General features: G+C 43.7%; 1 protein-coding gene across 26 annotated transcripts in view; it reads right to left on the bottom strand.

Annotated features, from left to right (window-relative positions):
* Positions 1–23,756, bottom strand: part of CADPS2 (calcium dependent secretion activator 2) — a 570,146-nt gene that overhangs the window by 510,364 nt on the left and 36,026 nt on the right. The gene's annotated exons all lie outside the window — the stretch shown is intronic.

Below are 23,756 nucleotides of genomic sequence, written 5' to 3'. Positions count from 1 at the left end.
GGTGCCAGAATTGGAATATGCGTGCCATCTATCGCCCCTCCGCAGTTAGGGAAGTAAATTTGTGCAAAGCCATCCACAATGTTACGCATGTTGCCCAGAGTCACAGTCTTTCAGAGCAGGATGTGATTAATGGCCCTGCAGACTTCCATCAACACAAGTCCAAAGGTAGACTTTCCCACTCTGACCAATCAATAGCCATCTGGGATAGCCAGCTTCCACAGTGCAATCACCACACGCTTCTCCAGCAACAGAGCAGCTCTCATTCTCTTGTCCTTGCACCGCAGGGCTGGGATAGGCTCATCTCACAGTCCCATGAATGTGGCTTTCCTCATCTGAAAGTTCTGCAGCCACTGCTCAGCTTCCCAGACGTGCATGATGATGTGATTCCACCACTCAGTGCTTGTTTCATGAGCCCAAAAGCAGCGATCCACTGTGGTCAGCACCTCCATGAATGCCACAAGCAAACTTGTGTCATAGCTACTACACATGGCAAGATCAATGTCAAACTCCTCTTGCCTTTGTAGTTTAAGGAATAACTCCACTGCCACTTGTAATGTGTTAGTGAGAGCGAGCAGCATATTGGTCAATAGTTTAGGATCCATTCCTGCAGACCTAAGAGGCAGAGCGTGGAGTACACAAACCGTTGAAAGAACACCAAATGCAGACGTAAGCACAGGGATTGCTGGGATGCAAAGCAATGCATCACGGGGCATTGGGACAGGACCCAGGATGCCCCGCAACCCCCTCCATCTTCCTACAATTCTTGGCGGCACAAGAGGAAGAAATACTCTGTGGGATAGCTGCCCAGAGTACACTGCTCCGAATACCGCTGCAAGTGCCACAAGCATAGAATCATAGAATATCAGGGTTGGAAGGGACCTCAGGAGGTCATCTAGTCCAACCCCCTGCTCAAAGCAGGACCAATTCCCAAACAAATCATCCCAGCCAGGGCTTTGTCAAGCCGGGCCTTAAAAACCTCCAAGGAAGGAGACTCCACCACCTCCCTAGGTAACGCATTCCAGTGCTTCACCACCCTCCTAGTGAAATAGTGTTTCCTAATATCCAACCTGGACCTCCCCCACTGCAACTTGAGACCATTGCTCCTTGTTCTGTCATCTGCCACCACTGAGAACAGCCGAGCTCCATCCTCTTTGGAACCCCCCTTCAGGTAGTTGAAGGCTGCTATCAAATCCCCCTTCATTTCTTCTCTTCTGGAGACTAAACAATCCCAGTTCCCTCAGCCTCTCCTCATAAGTCATGTGCCCCAGACCCCTAATCATTTTTGTTGCCCTCCGCTGGACTCTCCAATTTTTCCACATCCTTCTTGTAGTGTGGGGCCCAAAACTGGACACAGCATTCCAGATGAGGCCTCACCAATGTCGAATAAAGGGGAACGATCACGTTCCTCGATCTGCTGGCAATGCCCCTACTTATACAGCCCAAAATGCCATTAGCCTTCTTGGCAACAAGAGCACACTGTTGACTCATATCCAGCTTCTCGTCCACTGTGACCCCCTAGGTCCTTTTCTGCAGAACTGCTACCTAGCCATTCGGTCCCTAGTCTGTAGCAGTGCATGGGATTCTTCCGTCCTAAGTGCAGGACTCTGCACTTGTCCTTGTTGAACCTCATCAGATTTTTTTTTGGCCCAATCCTCTAATTTGAACATGCTATTGCGCAGGCAGCTGACAGCGTGAACACACAACAACAGTTTCCCCTCAGTGTTCTCTGAGCAGCACTGTAACTGCCGGCGACGTAACTCTGCCAGTGTAGACATACCCTATGCCTTTTTATGTAATTTGCGGTAACCAAGAGTCTCAGATAGGGCATTTACATGGTTATTTTTAGGGGTGAGAAAGTTTAATATACTTGATAGCCAGCTGAAGTGTTAAAGGTAATGTTAGTGAAGCCTGTATCCATCATGACTGTGTACTGTGAAGTAAGCACTACTGACCTGAGATGTGTGCATACATACAAAAAAGGAAGGCAACTGTGTACTTTTGTCAGAAAATGCTATTCAGATCATTTCCATTTGAGTCACTCTTTGTGAGACCTGCTCCATCAGCATGATGCTCATCCTTGATTACTACAGAAACTGCAGATCAGAAACCAATGCAGAGGATGTAGCATGTGTTACACCTACCGCCATACAACCTACGGTGGCAGAGACAGTCTCTTGTTTGACAGTGCCAAATTATTCTCCCTTGCCCCCTATTGTCTTTACAAAATGCCCTTAGCTACACTTGTTCAACCCCTGTGAGTGCAAATCAGCGAGGGGAGCAAGGACAAAAGAGCCATTCATCTGGTGCATTCAACTGGCCATTCCTTTTTCAAGGAAAGGATAAAATATTCAGCTATATAGGCAGAAAACACACCAACCTGAAAACAAAATCTCCAGACTGAGGGGAGGCACATAGGTGACCAAGAGTCCTGCAAGAAGATATCTTCCAAGAAGCAGAAATACAGGGTAAGTAATTTCCCCTTCATTAGCCTCAGTGCAACCTTACTGCTGACCTACTACAACTCTTCACAGGGGCAGCTGTTAGTAGAGACAATTACAGTGTTACAAACTCTCATACATTTATTGCCTATTAAATAAAAGATTCTGCAGCTCATTAGCTATGTCCTGAAGTATGTAGTCCCCAGAAAGTGTTAAGATTACATCTTCAAGAATGAAGCTCTTTCTGGAAAAATCAGAATATTACATCAAGTTCTGACCTTCTGATACTTACACTGGCTGGGTCTTCCCCTCTCTGTACATACAGAGCATTTCCACTGCTGTCAGCCTCAAAACATATTCAACAATGAAGTAGCCTAGCCTGATCTAAAAGGGACAAGTCCCACTAACCAATATGCCAACACTAAAAATCGATCAACACATTAATACAACATTCAAACTCACTTCTAAATAGAGTGTAAAAATCATTCCAGCAATTACTCCAGAGTCCTTACATTAGCTTTTACCACTACTTGGGTCTTCATCAGGGTTTGAACCCAAAACCCTCAGATCCACAGCTCAGACCACTTCCGCTGCAGTTATAATAGTAACTGCTACAGGAAAAGTTATCCTCTACCAGCACCACATACACTTTGCCAGTGGGTTACACAAGTATTTTTGAGGCAGCAGTGGAACCTGGGACAGCACTGGAATCTTGGGCATAAAAATTCTTGATTCTGTTTCTTGGAGCAGAGTGTGGTCTCATGGTAACAGACAACACAATCAGGCATAAAATACACCCCTGTTTAACTCATCTATGGGGAATGAAGCTGGAATGTAAAAGCATATGCCTCTATCAGCGAATTAAAAAAATCATGTCTGTTAGACACACAACAGAAGAGTCAACTCTTTACATAAGTTCTAGCCATTAGACTAGATGGTGACAGAACCAAGCTGTGTTACACAATAGGTTACACAAACACAATTTGGAGTGTTCTTTCTGAGGCACTCTGGCGAAGTAGGTGAGAATAATCTGTTGTATTGGAGAGCTGAGTTCTATTCCTAACACTGACTGAAGTGACTTTGTACAAGCTCTCAGTTACCCTAGCTATAAAATATGTGAATGGTAGTTACCCCTAAAGGTATTAATATGTGGCCATAGTTAATACTAAGGATTCTAACTAAAATATATTAACAGCATTCAGTGGAAGAGCTGAGACTAGAATTCATGGTGTCCTGACTTGCAGCTCAGTGCATATTCCTCAAAGGTTCAGGGCATTACATGTGGTTGGTTGGTCTCACTCTTTTCCCTCTCTCCCTCCAAAACTACATGAAGCCAAAAGGTTATGATGTTTCCATGAGAGCTCCTGCAGCAGAGGGCAAAATCATGCTGCTTTGTAATAAGTTTTGCCGACCACAAGACCGTAATCCTGGCGCGAAGGAGCGGGAGTACCGCCGGTAGCGGCTGCTCCGCGATCAGCTCCGACGGGCGGCTGCGCGATGGCGAGGTGCTGGCGATCGACGCCTGGGACTGCGGGAGCGGTGCCACAGCGAGGTCCGGGAACAAGACGAAGGACAGGAATGGCGTCGATGCCCATACTGCGACGGGTTACGGTAGCCTCTCAGAGACAAGGACCTCCGGTGCGGTCTGTCCCTGTCTCAACGGGGCACGCTCTCATCAAGAGGTCTACAGTCCCTCGAGGCAGAGCAGTGCCTGGAACCCCTGTCAGTCGGAACCCAGCCAGACAACCTGGTGGGGGTTGACAGGGACCAGCACGGACTGCACACGGGGCGGTCGCTGAGTGGCAAATGGCATCGGGAACATTCCCTAGACCGCGAACGGTACCGGCCAGGCGGTGACTGCGGAGATCCAAACAGTGGCTTGCCTCTGGACCGGGAAGCCAACGGTAGCAGTGCCCCTGGTACCAGCAGAGACATAACGTCCTGGGCCGCTTGCAGGGTCTCCGGCATGGAGGGCACCCGGACATCCAGGGAGGTCGGCACCAAGTGGGCCGGGCTGCTCCACTCAACCTGAGTCGGAGGCTGACAAGGATCAAGAACTGCCCAACGTGGGTCTAGTCTCTCCCCCGGTCTTGTTCTGGTGTCTCAGCGGAGAAGACCTCTTCTTAGCCTTTTTGGCGTGCCCCGCGGATGGGGAGTGGTGCTGACTGGTGGAAGGCACTAAAGGGTCACCGTGCACTGACACCGCGGTACTTGGTGCTGACTCGGAGCGGTGCACCAGAGTAAATGCCGACTCCAGCAGAATGGCTCTGAGCCAAATGTCCCTTTCCTTCTTGGCCCGAGGCTTTAAGGATCTGCAAATGTTGCAGAGATCACTGAGATGGGTTTTCCCCAGACAATGTGAACAGTCTGCCTGCAGATCACTCTCTGGCACCGGCCACCTGCAAGTGTCGCACGACTTAAACCCCAGGGCATGTCCCGACCCGGGAGCACTAAATTAAACAAATGCTAAACTAAACTACTTTAACTACGGGTACTACTAACTATGAATGAACAAGAGTTCAAGAGGAAAGCTGGAGCCAAGCTGGAGCAGAGCATTGTGACGCACCTTCACTGCAGGCAAGAAGGAACTGAGGTTGGGGGGAGCACGCAGCACCCCTTATATCGCACCATAGAGGCACCACTCCAGGGGTTGCTGGGGCGCTCCCCTATGGGTACTGCTAGGGGAAAAATTTCCGGCTCCGGTGCACATGGCGAGCACGCACACCTATTGTGGAATGGACATGAGCAATCACTCGAAGAAGAACAAATGTCAGGACCCCATTGCACTAAATACTGTACAAAAAACTTGAAAAGTAACAATCCCTGCCCCCATTCATGCAATATGCATGTGTGTCTGATCTAGTTCCACTAAGCTTTTTATTTTATTTTTGTAACTTAAAAAGTAGCAGATTGCATGTTGTACCATGATGCAAACTGATGTTAAACAACTAAAACTGCAATCTCAGAAAGCCTACTGTGTCTCTTCTGTAGTCTTTGGATTTCATGAAGGTCAGTTGTTACTTAAACTCCTTGGTGTCAGTAGTCAATTTCCTGGTGTGAAGTTCAGCGCATACAATGGATGCATTAGGAAGGAACAGCACAGAAGGATTAAGACCCTATCACTTTTCATTTTTCCAAGTTTCAGCATTAAGCAGCTATAAAGCCCAAAAACTATTATCTTACAGGGAAGTGCCAGTTAATTACGTCTTTATCAGAATTCTTTACACTCAACTTGCTTGAAAGATGAAAGTCAGAGCCTGCATATAAATGCAAACTATTAAAGATGAGCCAAATGTTCAGTGTTTAAAATACATTTTCTTGAAAAGAGTCACACACAAAAAAGAATAGTACAAGCACTAATACTGTGGAACATTTAAGGGAAAAAATATACTATTTATTTTTAAATGGACAGAACCTACTACACCTTGAATTTTGGGGAAGTTCATATCACAAGTAGCAGGCTCACCTCTTATTTATAAAATGACATAGATGTACATGACACTTGACAGAGAACCAAATCCCAGCTCCAAGGAGCTTAGAGTCTTGTAACCTAATTCTTCAGCCCTTAGTGATAAGAGTCTCCTACTGACTCAGAGGACTAAGGGCTGTAGGACAGGGCACCAATTTACTATGAACAGTAAGCAGTGACAAAACCCTAAGATAGGGAGGAGAAACAAAAAGAAAAAAAATCTGCAAGAATACTGAAGGATTTGAATCAATTATTTCTGAGATTTGAGGATGGAAGACTCTAGGTATAATTTTTTCAAGCTTTCTGTCTTTTCTTTAGCAGTGGAAAGCTTGCAGAAAGTAGTCAACTTTTGAGACAGGACTTGATGTAATAAAGAAGCTTATATGATGCATAGTTAGGAAGTGACTGTTCTAATCACAGGGCAGTGTGAAATGAGACAAAGGGTCATGAACTGGAGAAGAGAAAGGGAGAATTAAGGAGAGAGGGAATAAGTGGCTACATTAAATAATGGATATACAGTTAGAATAATTCCAATTAATTTTCATGAATTGAAATGACTAAAATTTAAACCCTTCTAAAAGTGTTTTGGAATAAATGCAAGAAAATAGCTTATGATTTAAAGATTATATTTTTCTTCAAGTGAGAAGAGATGTGCATTGGAAAGCCATCATCATATTTTCATAATAGAACTTCATGTATTTGGGTAAGCAAATATTGAAAGAACTTTCACAATTGAAATAAAGAATAACTCCAATTTTTTAGGAGTCTGGATGCACTTTGCCTTAATCCAGCCCTATCTCTAGAGCAGTGGTTCCCAACCTTTCCAGACTACTGTACCCCTTTTCAGGGGTCTGATTTGTCTTGCGTACCCTCAAGTGTCACCTCACTTAAAAACTACTTTTTTACAAAATCAGACATAAAAATACAAGAGAGTCACAGCCACACTATTACTGAACAACTCCTTACTTTCTAATTTTTATCATAAATTATCAAATAAAATCAACTGGAATAAAATAAAATCAACTGTACATCTCAGTGTACAGTATATAGAGTACTAGAAACAAGTCATTGCCTGTGGTCAATTTTAAGGTATGTCTAGGGTGACCAGACAGCAATTGTGAAAACTCGGGACAGGGGGTGGGGGGGGGGTAATAGGAACCTATATAAGAAAAAGACCCAAAAATCGGGACTGTCCCTGTAAAATTGGGACATCTGGTCACCCTAGGTATGTCTTCACTACCAACATTAAAGCACAGCAACGCTTTAACGTGGCTGTGTAGTCGCTGCACCAGCGCTGAGAGAAAGAGAGCTCTCCCAGTGCTGTAAAAAAAACAAATGCCCCCATGAGGGGAGTAGCTCCCAGCGCTGGTGCACTGCCTACACTGCCACTTTATAGCGCTGAAACTTGCATACCCCCAGGAAAGCTCTACGTACTCTTGGTTGAGAACCACTGCTCTAGAGCATAAAATGATAGACAGTAGGAAACAGCGTCAACTTACTGAGGGTATTTCTTCAACTGTAGAATTATCCCTGCTTCTTACCATGGTGTCGCCCCTCCCTGGGCTCTTTCTATGCTTGAACACTGAACACGCCCCCAACCAGGCTGGGCTCCTGATTCCTTCCCCTCAAACTGCTCTCCTCATAGTGCCAGCTCACACCCAAACCTGGTTCAAGGGCCGGTAGAGGGAGGAGGTGGGGCAGCAGCAAAAGCTGCCACTGCAGAACAGGGCATCAGCAGCTCAGTCTCTCTGCTGCCAGCTCAGCCCTCCAGGCCACCCCTGCTTTGTAATCAGAGAGGGTGGGGAAGGGACAGGCTGAGAAGAAGCCAAGGGGAGTGCCACACAGAAGCCTTTGCCAACCCAGCAGCCCCACCTCGCCACCCACCTGCTGATCACAGATGCATTGAACAGCAGCCTCCAACTGCTCCCTCCCATCCAGGTAGTGGCTGAAAGTTGTGGAGGAGGGGGCCCAGCCCCACCTCCCCCCAAAAGCAGAAAGGAAGGTGTCACTCTTAACCCTTACATAAAACTTAGGTCCATGCCAAATACCAGGAGTCTACTTGTGGCCGAGTTCCTACAAGATGCTGAGGTGCTTAACAGGAACTGGGATAACTCTGCCCTTATCAGAGTCAAGTCCCAAGCATAAGTAAAGCAGGCAGGATTTGGCCGTTTTACAAATGTCTCCAATAACATTAAAATCAGAAAAACAAGCTGTAGTCCACACCAGAAACATAACAAAACCATGAAAACTGTAACAATATATTAAGCTAACCATCTCTATACATTACAAATGTATTCCCTGCTTCCCATGATTTTTTTTTTTTTAAATGTTGTTTCAAGCCTTTGTTGAAAAAAATAAAAGATTTAAAATCCCACCCTCTCTCCAGCCTGGTATTCTTTCCCCCCTGCATTATTTATACTGCTTGTCTGTTTTCTAAAAGAGGCAAGAAAAACAAAGAACATTATAACACCAGATTTAACACTACTTTGACTCCCTACCTGTCTCCCAGTAAAATAAAAAAATATAAAATTCAGTCAAGAAATCTAACCCAAACCCATAGAACCAAAAACATAATTAAATTTGAAAACAGAAGGAAAAAGGGTTTAAAAATGCAAGCAAGACTTATTTATCCGCTGATGTATCAAATGGATATAAAGGGGAGAGTTGAATAGTCAATCACCCTGTTATGCAAATATATAACTCATATTATAAATAAGTACGTTTCATGGTTTTCTATGATATATAGAAAGCTAAAGTATTACACACAATGCTGGAAGCAACTATTAACATACTGCATTCTAAGATCCTGTTTAAAGTTGTTTATAAGTTTGCCAAACTTTGACCATTTGGGCAGATATTTTCTGTACCAGGTGTCTTCTTCAGACTGAATATTTTGTGGAAGAAATCAGCCAAATGGTTCAGCTGCTTACACAAAGAAGACTAGAGGAAAAACGTCCGAGTTAAATTCTGGCAACCCTTTTTTTGAACAGCTCTAGCAATACATGCTTTGAAGCATGGATTTGAAATTTGGCAAGGATTGGCCTGTGTGGCAGGATGTGCCTTTTGACATCCTATAAAATCTGCCCAAATTCGGCCAAGAGCCTTTGGAAAAAAAAAAAAAAATAGTTTGCACATCCTCTGTAGAGACTTCTTAGATGTTAACACCCTAAACCCCCGAAAATTCCATTCATGCTGAGCATGTTCCAGCCTCTCACAGCTTGTGTGTATGACTGGCCTGTGCATGCATTGCACCAGCCCACAAAGCAACTAAACGTGATCTAGCCCAGGACTACATTTGCCCTGTAATTGCTGTTCCAGGCTGGGCATTGGAACTGGGTGCAGGGAGACTGTCTCTCCTGCGGTTTCAGTGACCTCCCTGCTGGTGCCCGGGCAGCATGGAGGAGGAACAGAAAGTGTATAGTAGTATAAAAAGGCAAAGGTCACTTAGCTATTTATTTCTTGTGAAATATTTAGGATTATCCTTCAAGTACTGCACAGATTTATCAGTTCAGGTTTTGTCTCTATTTTTATGTGCTCCATTTGCATACTACTGCATAATCATTAAGTAAAAAAAGCTGATGAAGCTAACAGGATTATAAGGAAATGCTAGTTAATTCCTCAATAAGGAAAAAAAAGCCTGTTTAAAGTATATGCAGTGCTAACAAACATTATACATATTAGATTTTTTTCCCTTCCAACATAATAGACTGCCATTTTCTAAGCACTATCCCTTCTTGAAAAAAAGCACTTTGTTCATGCAACACTGGGCCAAAAGTATACAAAACGTCAAGTTCTTACTGAAATATATGGACCTGCTTACAGTGAATACCTAATTTAATCCTGCAGTAGGGTCTGTAACAAGGAGGATGTCTATTTGACATCTGTAGTATTGTATTAAGAAAACTCGGCTGACAGGATGCTACTGTAAACAAGATTTATCTCAGACAGTTGATTATAAATAATAAGCAAGCACAGCATGAAGTTACTGCATTGCAAATAAATTACTTCTACGAAAACTTTCAAAATACTCTTTAATAACTTTTTTAAAACTTCATGTTCAACATGTAAGGTGTTTACCATCCATGTTATAAAGAGTATTTGAGAGTTTAATGATCGTGTATTGGATTTTTTCCAATGTCTTCCTGCTACTTTTCACTTGTAGTTTCACAGATCTTAAAAAACTTACACCCACACACAAGCACATTGACAAGTCAGAGTCTGTAACTGATCTGTCAGATTGCACATAATTTGATTATTAAAAACCTTTAGGAAACACAGATTATTGGTGATGCAAAAAGTTGAATCAATATGAAAGTTTATCTGGTTACTTACCAACACAATTTTCTTGACATGCACAGGCAGACCATGCGTTAGATTTTATGCCATACAGTCCTGTTTTTAAATGGTTAATACCATATACTGAACAAACCAGAGACAAAACCAGATGTAGTTTTGTAGGGTATCACGGACGGGGGATGCTATCTTGACAAGTGCGCTGCTCCGCCCCTGCCGATCTGACTTGTGTGTGAGGTCACGCCAGCAGGGGCGGGGTCACACAAGGGGGGCTGTCCAACACCATTCCTAGAAGTACTGGAACATCCAGTATTCTGGGGATGCATGAGAGGCCACCCTACATTTGCATGCCATTTTGGCACACTGTTCCTTAAACATCTCTCAAAATGTACCTTTTACGTACTGGTGTACCACCATGACAAGATAGGATATAGCCTATCTGCATTTGGGCCTTTGATACCTTCGCTTATTTCTCACCACCTACAATAACCTCTCAAATATCTTTTTTTATTATTTCCAGTAAGCCTGTAGATAAAAAACTAAAAAGGTACAATAGATTTTATGGTTCAGGTATAAATTGCCCTTCTTGTGATATAATCATCTATAATTTATAATCAGGTGGTAAATAATTCTAAAATTACAATACCACATGCCTTAAAAATTGTAACTGCTTAATTTTTATGGAAAGGGTATTTTTGGAAAGGTTTCCAATTTTTTTCTGGAAAGCATATTCATATTGACCTATTTACATTCTTCACCAAAGAAAAACAGACCAAAACCTTATAAAGAGATGAATAATTGTTGTGGCACAGGACTGGGAATCAGGAAGTCTGGGTCCGATCCACTCACTATAGCAGTGTTTCTCAACCAGGGATGTGTGTACCCCTGGAAGTACGCAGAGGTCTTCCAGGGGGTACATCAACTCATCTAGATATTTGCCTAGTTTTACAACAGGTTACATGAAAAGCACTACGAAGTCAGTACAAACTAAAATTTCATACAGATAATGACTTGTTTAGACTGTACTACTCTATATACTATACACTGAAATGTAAGTACAGAATTTATATTCCAATTGATTTATTTTATAATTTATGATAAAAATGAGAAAGTAAGCACATTACTGAAAAATTGCTATGACATGTTCGTATTTTTACATCTGATTTTGTAAGCAAGTAGTTTTTAAGTGAGGTGAAACTTGGGGGTACGCAAGACAAATCCATCCCTTCAGTAGTCTGGAAAGGTTGAGATCCACTGCACTACAGCAGTGTTTTTCAAAGTTTGGGTCGTGACACAGTGCTGGGTCGCGGCACATAAGGCATTGGGTCACCTTGCTCAGCACCCTGGGACCCTAGTGGCTCTGGTCAGCACCGCCGACCAGGACGTTAAAAGTCCTGTTGGCGGTGCTGCCCAGCTAAGGCAGGCTAGTGCCTACCTGTTCCAGCACCGTGTTGCGCCCTGGACGTGGCCAGCAGCAGGTCCAGCTTCTAGGTAGGGGGGTCATGGGGTTCTGCGCGCTGCTCCCACCCCGAGCACTAGCTCTGCACTCCCATTGGCCAGTTCCCAGCCAATGGGAGCTCAGAGGGCAGTGCCTGAGGGCGAGAGCCACGCAGAGACGCTTGTACACCTCAGCCTATGAGCCGGACTTGCTGCTGGCCGCTTCCAGGGCGCAATGTGGTCCGCAGTGCCGGGATAGGCGGGAAGCCTGCCTCTGCACCCCGACTGCACCGCTGACCAGGAACCGCCAAAGGTAAGTCCGTGCCCCAACCCTGCGCCCCAATCCCCTGTCCCCCCTCCCCAAATCCTTCATCCCAGGCCTCACCCCAGAGCCTGCACCCCCAGCCCAGAGCCCTGACCCATACCCCAACCCCCTCCCTCAGCCCAGAGCCCCCTCTCACACCCTGAACCCCTCATTCCCGGCCTCACCCCACAGCCCTCCCCCCAAATTCTGCCCCAGCCTTGAGCCCTTCCCACACCCCAAGCCCCTCATCCCCAGCTCCATTGGGTCACAGGCATCAACAATTTTCTTCAACTAGGTCCTCAGAAAAAAAGTTTGAAAACCACTGCACTCTAGGACTTTGGGCAATATTTCTAACCCTCAGACTGTTAACTGATCACAAGTATTTCTGCGAAGGAGAAGGATTATGCTGTATCCATCTTTTATCTACATTAGACTCCTATGATGGAAGACAGTTACAGTCTGTGCTAACAGGCAACATGCAGAAAATAGTTAAGATTTTTTTTTTAAATGAGGGGGGGAAACTGATGGAAAGGCTTTCATATGTTCTCCAGCACAAACTCAGTCTCAGATGTGAGGCAAACAAAAGGAGTAGCAAACCAAGAGAAATTCTGCATTATGCCCATTGTGTGCCTGTTACTCTTTTTCAAGAATCCAGTTTAAATAATTGCAGCCTATTGCTGGAGTCAGATCCAATTGAGCTATTGCTAGTAATGAGAATACAAGTTGGAATTCACTCTCCCCAAAGGTTAAGTTTGGCTTCAAATCCGGAGGAAATGCAATATCCTACAGTAGAATCCAAAGTAGTTCAGCTTTCAGGGCATCACACTGTGGATGTAGACTGGCAGGGTCACTGTAGTAATTTCTGTAGTCTCCTACTCTATTATATTCCATCTAAACAGAAGCCAATAAAGGCTTCATACAAAGGTGAGAGAAGTATTAAACTCAGTGTCACAGACTGACATCCACAGCAACTGCATTTTTTACAGGAAATTACCAGGCACACAGAGACAGATCTTCACAAACCAAGGTTCATGAAAAGCATCAGTAAGCTTTCTTTTAGTCAAATTAATATGCTTAAAATGGTGTGTACATTAAAAAAAAGGGGGCTTTTTCTGTGCTTTTTGAGCACTGGCTTCCCAGTTCTTTAGAAAAGCAATTTTCTATTCTTTCTTAGAAATAAAAATATCCTATATTATACCCCAAAAGTTAACCTCTTCAGATGCTCAACCTATAATGGATTTGAGGAGGAGTCATGGTGAAGATAAACATGGGTTATAATACCTTACATAGCCTGGGGATTTTTAATGTTAGTCCCACATAAACTCATGTACATTCTCAGAGAGCCTGAAACAGTTGGGTGTCAGCTTTTTACATATGCAGGGAGCGAGCAGATCAAGAACTCTCTGCACAAAAACTTAACCATAGCCTTCGTGACCAGAAATTCAAGCAGGGGATTATGTCCCCAATCATTAAGGGCTAGTGTAATAGTGATAAAATGTGTACAGTCCTCAGAGCAACAGAAGATAGGATTCAGTTTACCTCAGCAGTTCCAGATAGGGTAACAGCAGTAGCAATTCTGGCGACGAAAGGAAGAGATCAAATACAGCAAGACATGGTTCATACAAACAATTAATGAGCTGCTAAAATAAAGTATTGGGTGCCAGGTGTATTCTATGTTTATGTTTCTCCTCTCTAAAGTAAGATATCACAGTATTTGGCTTTGTCTTTTACCTCCTATAATTTTTCATCACTTAACACCGATAAACCTGATCCACTAAAGACCACCCGTCTATTATGACAAATAAAACTGTGGATGATCCAAACCAGCTCTTTATTAATGTGTGAGCTGGGTTGAGAAGATGAGATAGAGGTTGAGAAATAAAAATAAGTAAATGCTGTCTTGGTCGTAATTTTACTGAAATATAAAGAAATGCCCCCTTCCTCACCTAGGGCTTGTCTACACCGTGCAGCAATGCAAACCACAGGGGATTTCAATTGTAGAATGCTCTGAAATGCTGCACTCTAATTCTAGACCCTGCTGATGTGCTCTAAAAGGTACTACATCAGTTCACACTATGTACCTTTTAGAAAAGAAAAACTAACTTTTCTACACAGTATTGTTCAAATGTTCAAAAAAATCACGAGGCAGCCCTCCCCAACACACAAAACATGAGATTGGATTAAAAATCATGTAATTAAAAAAAATTCAATTTCAGATTCTTCTTGTTTGTCTTATGATTTCAGGGGAAAGCCTGGGAACATAACTCCAGTGCTCCCTGAAGGCTCAGAAAACAAGGCGGCCAAATATTTTTTTTTTAAATGAAAGCTGAGATTCTCACATAATCACTTGTCTCCAGGAGCTGGGACTTATAAATACATAACATTTCTCAAGAGAGTCAGTGAAAATCACAAGAGTTGGCAACACTGTTGGAATGCTTTCTGCTTCCTCAAGCAGAGGGGATAAGGAGCCAACAAGAAAGGGAGCACACAACTAGGAGGGACAGCTCCACAGCATTATTATCCCGTCCACCAACATTGTGGAAGACCTCTGGCTAGGGAGGAGTCAGATGTTCTTTGTGGAATTATCCCAATATCAACTTTATTAAGCAATAGCCTGAAAGCTGGTGCTGACCCGTTCAGAATTAAGTTATCAACTTTCCTTCTCTATGGATCACATTTGCCAACCCCAAAAATTCAAAAATCATGATAAAGTCCCCCCAAAAACATGAGATTTTTAAAAAATATATTAAGCTATGTTTTTGGAACTACACCTCTACCCGATATAACGCGACCTGATATAACACAAATTCTGATATAACACGGTAGAGCAGTGCTCCGGGGGGACGGGGCTGTGCACTCCGGCTGATCAAAGAAAGTTCGATATAATGCAGTTTCACCTATAACGCAGTAAGATTTTTTGGCTCCCGAAAACAGCGTTATATCAAGGTAGAGGTGTATTTCTAACTCCCCTGACCTTTTTCTACAGCATGTGTGCATGATAATTATAGTGCTGCCAGCTCTCATAAATTTATCACAAGTAATACACCTCTGACCCCTCCTGCAGAAGATCTATGCTAAGAGGACTCAATCAGAACAGGCTCCATTGTACTAGTAACTATACAAACTTATTGAGAGACAGTCCTTACCCTGAAGAGCTTACAGCCTAGAGAAGGGTTTCTCAGTGCTTTCAGGCTGGCAACCCCTGTATCTGAAGTAAGTAAAAAAATGTGTCAACTGGGTATGTCTACAGAGCAACTAGACACCTGTGGCAGGCCCATGCCAGCCGACTCATGCTCATGGGACTGTTTCATTACTGTGTAGACTTCCAGGTCATCTACACAACAATGAAACAGCCCCGCAGCCTGATCCTGAGACAGCTGGGTGTCTAGTTATTATGCAGACATAACCAATGAGAACAATAAGCCTATATAATGTATTTGTGTTTCATGAGGTTAACAGAGAATACTTGACCTGAATGGATAAGGTTGCACAGGAAGAGGGAAGTGAGATCTTCTTGGCGTTACACTGTACTAAAATTTTCAACCTCTTGCACCCCCCCCTCCAACCAATTGCCTTTCCTCTCGGTGGTGGTTGTTTTTTTTTGGTGCTTGACGTAGCAAAAAAACTAGAGCCAGGTCTGCTGCCTGGGATCACAACCCTCTGTTTGTGATATGGGACCTGGAACTACTACCCACTAAATATCTCATAAGGAGCCAACAAACTTCCATTAAACAGGAGACAATATTTAATCCTTGCTGAGTTGGACAGGATTACACTGGTGACCAGCTCTGTAGATCACTAGCAACAACCTGAGGCATCCAATCCCCCATAAGCACCAAGCGTTATGCCTCTGAAAATGAGGTCTGCTTTCTAGAAAGATAGTTTTGATCTGTCTTTTTTGGACCTTACACAGGCAGGATATTCCATTCTGTATGCACTCAGGCAAAATCTCCTAAACAAAGCTCAGATGTCTCTAACACACTCAGGCATGTCTACATGGTGATGTTACAGTCATGTAGTTTCACAGAATCATATAGCTGGAAAGGACCTTGAAAGGACATCAATTACAGTGCTCTCCCCAGAGGCAGGGCCAAGCAAATCTAGACCACACCTGACAGGTGTTTGTCTAACCTGTTCTTAGAAACCTCCAATGATGGGGATTCCACAACTTCCTTGAAAACCTACTCCAGTACTTAACTATCCTTCAAGTTAGGAAGTTTTTCCTAATATCTAACCTAAACCTCCCTTGCTGCAAATTAAGCTGTATACTTCTTGTCTTACCTTCAGTGGCCATGGAGAACAATCAATCACCGTCCTCTAGATAATAGTCCTTAACATCTCTGAAAACTTATCACGTCCCTTGTCAATCTTTTTTTGAGACTAAATATATGTTGTTTTTTTAACCTTTCATCAGAGTCAGGTTTTCTAAATCTTTTATCATTTTTGTTGATCTCCCGTGGACTCTCTCCAGTTTGTCCACCTCTTTCTTAGAGTGTGGTGTCCAGAATTGGATACATTAGTCCAGCTGAGGCCTTACCAGATTTGGACAATTACCTCCCATGACTTACACATGACATTACAATTAATACACCCCAGAATTAGCCTCTACAAAATTGCATCACACTGTTCACTCATATTCAATTTGTAACTCACTATAACCCACAGATCCATTTCTTCAGTTATACTACCTAGTCAGTTATTCCTCATTTTGTATTTGTATATTTCAGTATTTCTTCCTAAGGGCAGAGCTTTGAATTTGTCTTTATTGAATTGTACCATGTTGATTTCAGACGAATTCTCCAATTTATCAAGGTCATTTTGAATTTTAATCTTGTCATCCAGAGTGCTTACAACCCCTCCAATCTTGGTGTCATCTTCAGATTTTAAGCATATTCTCCACTCCATTATCCAAGTCATTAATGAAAATGTTGACTAGTACTGGACTCAGGACAGATCCCTGTAAGACCCCATTAGCTGCATCCTCCAAGTTTGATAGCAAGCCACTGATAAATACTCTCCGGGTATGGCCTTTCAACCATTTCGGCACCCACCAATTTCATGTAGTCCCCATTTCCCTGGTTTGCTTATGGGAATCTCATGTGAGACTGTCAAAAGCCTTCCTAAAATCAAGGTGCATCACATCCACTGCTTCCCCAGCCACCAAGCCAGTAACCTTGTCAAAGACAGAAATTAGGTTGGTTTGGCATGAATTATTCTTTACAAATCCATGTTGGCAACTACTTTTACTTGATGATCCTCTAGATGCTTACAAACTGATTGTTTAATAATTTGTTCCAGTATCTTTCCAGGAATTGATGTTATGCTGACTGGTCTTTAATTCACTGGATTCAATTTGTTCCACTTTTTAAAGACAGGTACTGTATTTGCTCTTCTCCAGTTCTATGGGACTCTCCTCCATGAGTGTTCGAAGATAATTGCTAATCATTCTGAGATTGTTTCAGCTAGTTCCTTAAATTCCTAGGATGAATTTCATCAGGCTCTGCTGACTTGAAGACATCTAACTTACCTAAATATCCTTTAACCTGTTCTTTCCCTATTCTGGCTTGTGTTCTTTCCGGCCTGTTATTAATATTAAATTGTTAAGCATCTGGTCATCATGAACCTTTTTAATGAAAAAGCAACAGAGTGTCCTGTGGCACTTTTTAAATGAAGACTCCAGCAAAATAGACATTAAACAATCAGCTTTCTTGATGTCATCCATTCTTTCCCCACTAAGTAGAGGACTTACACTTTCACTCCTATTTCTCTTGCTCCCAATGTATTTATACAACCTCTTTTTATTGCCTTTTATGTCCCTTGCTGGGTGTAACTCATTTTGCGCCTAATACAATTTGTCTAAATGGGGTTTGTCTTCACTTCCAAAGCGAAGTAAGCTAAACCGAATTAAGGCCACTTTAATTCTGAATGTGAGTTTCCATAACAAGTGTTGAATACAGTTTAACTAATCCACTTTAAATTTAAGCCTTGCGTTAATACAGTTTAATTTTTCTGAGTGTCCCTGTGTACGCAAATCTTTAGTCTTTCTGATTTTGCCCCTACACACTTGTGCTAATCTTTTGTACTCATCCTTGGCAATTTGTCCATGTCTCCTCTTGTGAGGTATTCCTCTGATTTTCAGCTCATTAAAGAGCTCCTGGTGGAGCTATATTGGCCCCTTACTTCCTATCTTTTCTTTGCATCGGGATAGCTTGGCACTGTGCCTTTATTTAATATTGTCTCTGAGAAACTGCCAGCGCACCTGAATTCCCTTTTCCCCTAAGATTTTCTTCCCCTGGGGCCTTACCTACCACTTCTCAGAGTTTGTTAAAGTCTGGGGTTTTTTTATAGGGGGGAGGGATAGCTCAGTGGTTTGAGCATTGGCCTGCTAAACCAAGGGTTGTGAGTTCAATCCTTGAGGAGGCCACCTAGGAATCTAGGGCAAAATCAGTACTTGGTCCTGCTAGTGAAGGCAGGGGGCTGGACTCAATGACCTTTCAAGGTCCCTTCCAGTTCTAGGAGACAGGATATCTCCATTTAATATCCAACATCCTTATTCTGCTGTTCTCACTTAGAATCATGAAATCTATCAATTTATGATCATTTGCCCCCCAATTGCCTTCTACCTTCAGATTCACAATCAATTTTTTCCTGTTAATCAGAATCAAGTCTAAAATGGCTGTCTTGTGACTTACTTCCTCTATCTTCTGGAACAAGAAACTGTCCCCAATACACTCTATGAACTTATTGGTATATGTACTGATGTATTACTCTCCCAACAGGTATCTGGGTAGTTAAAGTCCCCATTATTACCAGGACTTGTGTTTTAGCTATTTCTATTATTTGTCCTAGAAATGCTTCATCCATCTCCCTTCCACCACCACCACCACCACCTTCCCCCCCCCACCCCAATTTGGTGGCCTATAGTAGACCCCAACCATCGTTACCCTTGTTTTTTTCCCTTACTTCAGAGACTTTCAACTGGTTTGCCTCCTACAATCTTTTGGGAACCTTTAGAACTAATGTATACATTCTTGATGTAAAATGCAACACCTCCTCCCTTTTTTCCTTGCCCGTCCATCCTGAACAAGCTATACCCCTCTAAACCAATATTCCAGACATGAGATTTATCCCACCAACTCTCAATAATGCCAGTTAAGTCCTATTTTATTTTGTGTACTAAAATTTCCAGCTCTTCCTGATTATTCCCCCAGATTCCTTGCATTTGTGTAGAGACATCTAAGATGCTAAGCAGATTTTTCCCCACTGTTTCCCCTCTTGCGGCGCCTATTACTCTATTATAATCTTCCATTTCCCCCCCCCCCCCCGCTTGCCCTCAAGATCATTTTTTTATGCCTCCTTGTGGGCTTTGGCTACCTGCAACCTGTGAACCTAGTTAAAGCCCTCCTCGCTACATTGGAAGATTTTCTTCCCTTTTTTGATCAGATACACCTCATCTCTTCCCAGCAGACTTCATTCTCAGAACAGCATACCATGGTCAAGGAAACCAAAGCCATCCTGTCATCATCATCTGTGCAGCCATGCATTCATCTTCAGAATGTGCGTGTCCCTGCTTAGGCCCTTACCCTGAACTGGGAAAATGGATGAGAACACCACCTGCATCCTTGACTCCTTCGCTCTCGCTCACAGAGCCTTGTAGTCAACTACTGATCTGCTCAAGGTCTTACCTGGCAGTATCAATAGTACCCATGTGGATGAGCAGCACGGGATAGTGATCAGAGGGACGGATGAGCCTCAGCTTACTTTCTCTAAAATGAAGCGATATTATAAAGAACACACTTCAGTTCGTCATAGTTAATAATTGCATGTATGCAGCTCTATTAGTTTGAATTAACCATCGGCATTCTGGGTAGATGTCTTATGGTGCAATGCTCTACATGTATGCTCTGTTTGCACAGTGCATTTGGGATGCATACTGGAAACCACAGGAATTCTGGGACTTGGGGCCAAACTAACCGACTTCCATGATTCCTCTCCTGATATTCACTCATGCTGCCAGCACCACTTTCAAACTGGTGACAAGCAGTATAGATGACGATAGCACTCAATACTGGGTCATGACAGTCATTATTATGAACAAGATGATGCAAATGCATTTTGAGTCACGCAGATGCATGGATGTTGCTCGGCAGTTTCATAAGGTTGCTGATGCTGCAGTGATACAGCTAATGGAGAAGAATAAGGATGAAATTGAGCAGTTACTTCTGCAGAGCATATTCTTAGAGCATCTTTACTCAGTAGAGCGCCACCTCTGGGCTTGACCAACTAGCAGTAGCTGATGGGAAAGGGTAGTGACACAAAACCAGGATAGATCAGCAATGGCAGCAGAACTTCATGATGACAAAGCAAATCTGTGCAGAACTCATTCCTTAGCTGCAGAAGACTAACATGAGAATTCCCCTCAACATGGAGAGCTGTGTGGCCATCAACATATGGAACATCGCCACTCTCAATTGCTACCAATCAGTAGCTAACCAGCTTGGTGTTGGTAGATCAGCTGTCAGGGCTGTTGTCACAGAGGCTGGAAATGCTATGAGGAGGGTGCAGCTGTGCCAGGTCATAAAACTTGGCCATGCACAGAAGACTATTGACCACTTTGCATGCATGGGACTCCCAAACTATACAGGGGCTACTGATGGGACATAGATGCCCATTCTTTGCCTCCCTCACTCCAGGCATTGATTATCAATGAGACTGTCAAGGTTCCTTTCCCACTCTGATATGGGGACCTGCATGTGAACCCCTAAACTGAATTACCAGCTTAGATCTGGTTTTGCTGCCACCACTCCCAAGTACTAACTCCCTTCCCTGGGTAGCCTTGAGAGACTTCTTCACCAATTTCCTGGTGAACACCGATCCAAACCCTTGGATCTTAACACAGGGAGAATGTAACCATCCCCCCTTCTTTCCCCTACCAATTCCTGGTGAGTCCAGATCCAATCCCCTTGGATCTTAACACAAGGAAAAATCAATCAGGTTCTTAAAAAGAAGGCTTTTAATTAAAGAAAGATGATAAAAATCATCTCTGTAAAATCAGGATGGAAAATAACTTTACAGGGTAATCAGATTCAAAGAGCCCAGAGGAACCCCCCTCTAGCCTTAAGTTCAAAGTTACAGCAAACAAAGGTAAACCCTCTAGCAAAAAGAACATTTACAAGTTGAGAAAACAAAGATAAACCTAACACGCCTTGCCTGGCTGTTACTTACAAGTTTGAAATATGAGAGACTTGCTCAGAATATTTGTAGAGCCTGGATTGATGTGTGGTCCCTCTTAGTCCCAAGAGCGAACAACTCCCAAAACAAAGAGCACAAACAAAAGCCTTCCCCCCACCAAGATTTGAAGGTATCTTGTCCCCTTATTGGTCCTTTGGGTCAGGTGTCAGCCAGGTTACCTGAGCTTCTTAACCCTTTACAGGTAAAAGGATTTTGGAGTCTCTGGCCAGGAGGGATTTTATAGTATTGTACACAGGAGGGCTGTTACCCTTCCCTTTATAGTTATGACAGAGACTAAGAGTCCGTACCCAGAGGTCACGGAAAGTCATGGATTCCGTGACTTTTCGTGATCTCTGACACTTCTGCAGTGGCTGGTGCTGGTTCAGGGGCTGCCTGAGCCACCTAGGAGCTGCAGGGATGCAGAGCCGGGTAGAGAGCCCCTGCCAGCCCTCCCCCCCTCCCCCCCCCCCCCCGACAGCACCCCCATGGGTCCCAGACCACCTTCCCAAGCACCCACAGCGCCCCCGGACTGCACTGCCCCCTCCCTCCCCGAGTATCCATGGCCCCCCACCCAAATTTTTGTCACAGGAATTTTTAGTAAAAGCTATGGACAGGTCACAGGCCGTGAATTTTTGTTTACTGCCCATGACCTGTCCATTCGTTTTACTAAAAATACGGTGACTAAAACATAGCCTTAATTATCAACAGAACAGGATATTTCCATGGTGCTGCAAGTCTCTGGTCATAAGCCAAAAAACTTGCTAGTATTAATGTAGGTTGGCCTGGAAAGGTCCATGATGCAAGGATATTTAGCAGCTCATGCCTGTTTGCTGAAATGTCTAAGGGAACTTTTGCTCTTCAGAGCACTGTGGACATTAACAGAGTGAAGCATTCCTCCTCTCATTCTGGGAGACTCAGCTTACCCTCTGTTTTCCTGGCTTATGAAGTCTGACTATGGATCCTTGGGCAAGAGAAAGGAAAGGTTAAACTTTACCCTGAGTAGTATAGTCAGTGGAGTGTGTTTTTAGAATGCTGAACGGGAGATGGCAGTGCCTTATGAAAAGGATGGAGGCGTCTCATCATTATGTGCCTCGTGCGATAAATGCCGTCTGTACTTTGCATGACATCTGTGAGGCCAAGGGAGAAATAGGAGCAGGAACTGGGAGCATTATCTCTCAAAATTGTGGGTCACCACAGACAGTGCATTTGCAAAAGGGCCCAAATGGTCAAGGGAAGAGGGTCGGGGATGCATAGTGCTTCTACTTTGATACCAGGGGTAACTTTGATTAATAAATGATCTGTAAGCCAGGAAATGTATTTTGCTTTGCTTTTGTTATGAATTAATAGAATGGGGTGGTGGATGTTAATCCAAAAATGGCATGAGCTTGTCATAGAAATTTCTGTCCGTTCCAGCTGAGGAATAAGGAGAGATGGACAAAGCTAGCCAAGCAAGGAGCCCCGGGAGGGGCGATCCGTTTATTTCAATTGCAATTGGGTTCGAGCTCATAAGTCAGCAAGAATGAAGAAAACACTTACACCAAAGCATTATATGCAGTTGACTATGATAATCTATCGCTCTATGACTGGCCAAAATTTGCCATCATTACCATACATAATTAGCAAGTTACATGTGTCTGCCCCTCTTATGACCCCTTATTGTTCATCTATTTGTCCCCTCCTCCTTGCTTATTTTGCAGACCAAGCAGTTAGCTATCTGCAGGACACAGGCACAGAAAGGTCCATTGTCTCCAGGTTTGGAGTTAGGAAGTTCCTTCAAGAGGAAATGTAGCCAGAGTTAAGACATAGCTATAGCTGTGCTATATATCTTCCATGTGTACGTGACAAATTTGTCCCCTGGCAGTTAAGCAGAATAATTTTATATCAAGCTGTACCTGAATTAATTTTGTCAGACAAGTTGTTAAAAATGCATTTATTGAGGTTTACAAAAACCACATAGATAACAATGCTTCTTCAACAAAAACAATTAAGCAAGGAACATGGAGCAAACTTTAAAAATATAGTGTACACTGTCATTGTTCTTTATATATTTGTGTACACACACACACACACACACACACACACACTCTCTCTCTCTCTCTCTCCTAAGCCCTTATTTTGAACCATGACCATCTGCAAGCATTTCAGACACCACAGTCATATCTAACCACACTGTATTGCTTTGGTAGGGTTACAATATTTAAAAAAATAAAAAAAGAGGACGCCCCGCCCCTTTCCAACTCCCGGCCCCGCCCCAACTACGCCCATTCCCCACCCCTTCCCCAAAGTCCCCGCCCTAACTCCCCCTCCTCCCTCCCAGCCACGCGAAAAGGGCTGCCCGAGCGCTACCGGCTGCCCGAAGCCCGAGCGCTACCGGCTTCACGGCTTGCCGGACAGCCTCCAGACCCTGCGCCCTCGGCCGGCGCTTCCCCAGCCGGCGCTTCCCCAGAGGGGAAGCGCCCAGCCGGGGGCGCAAGGTCTGGAGGCTGCCAAGCAAACCGTGAAGCTGGTAGCGCTCGGGCTTCGGGCAGCCCCCGTGCCTCCGGACCCCAGCCGCCGGGCACTTCCCCTCCCGGGCTCTGGCGGC

Source organism: Trachemys scripta, chromosome 1 (genome assembly GCF_013100865.1).
Source record: "Trachemys scripta elegans isolate TJP31775 chromosome 1, CAS_Tse_1.0, whole genome shotgun sequence".
NCBI lineage: Eukaryota > Metazoa > Chordata > Testudines > Emydidae > Trachemys > Trachemys scripta.
The sequence above is the reverse complement of the archived record's forward strand: the minus strand, read 5'-3'. Positions and strand labels throughout refer to the sequence as shown.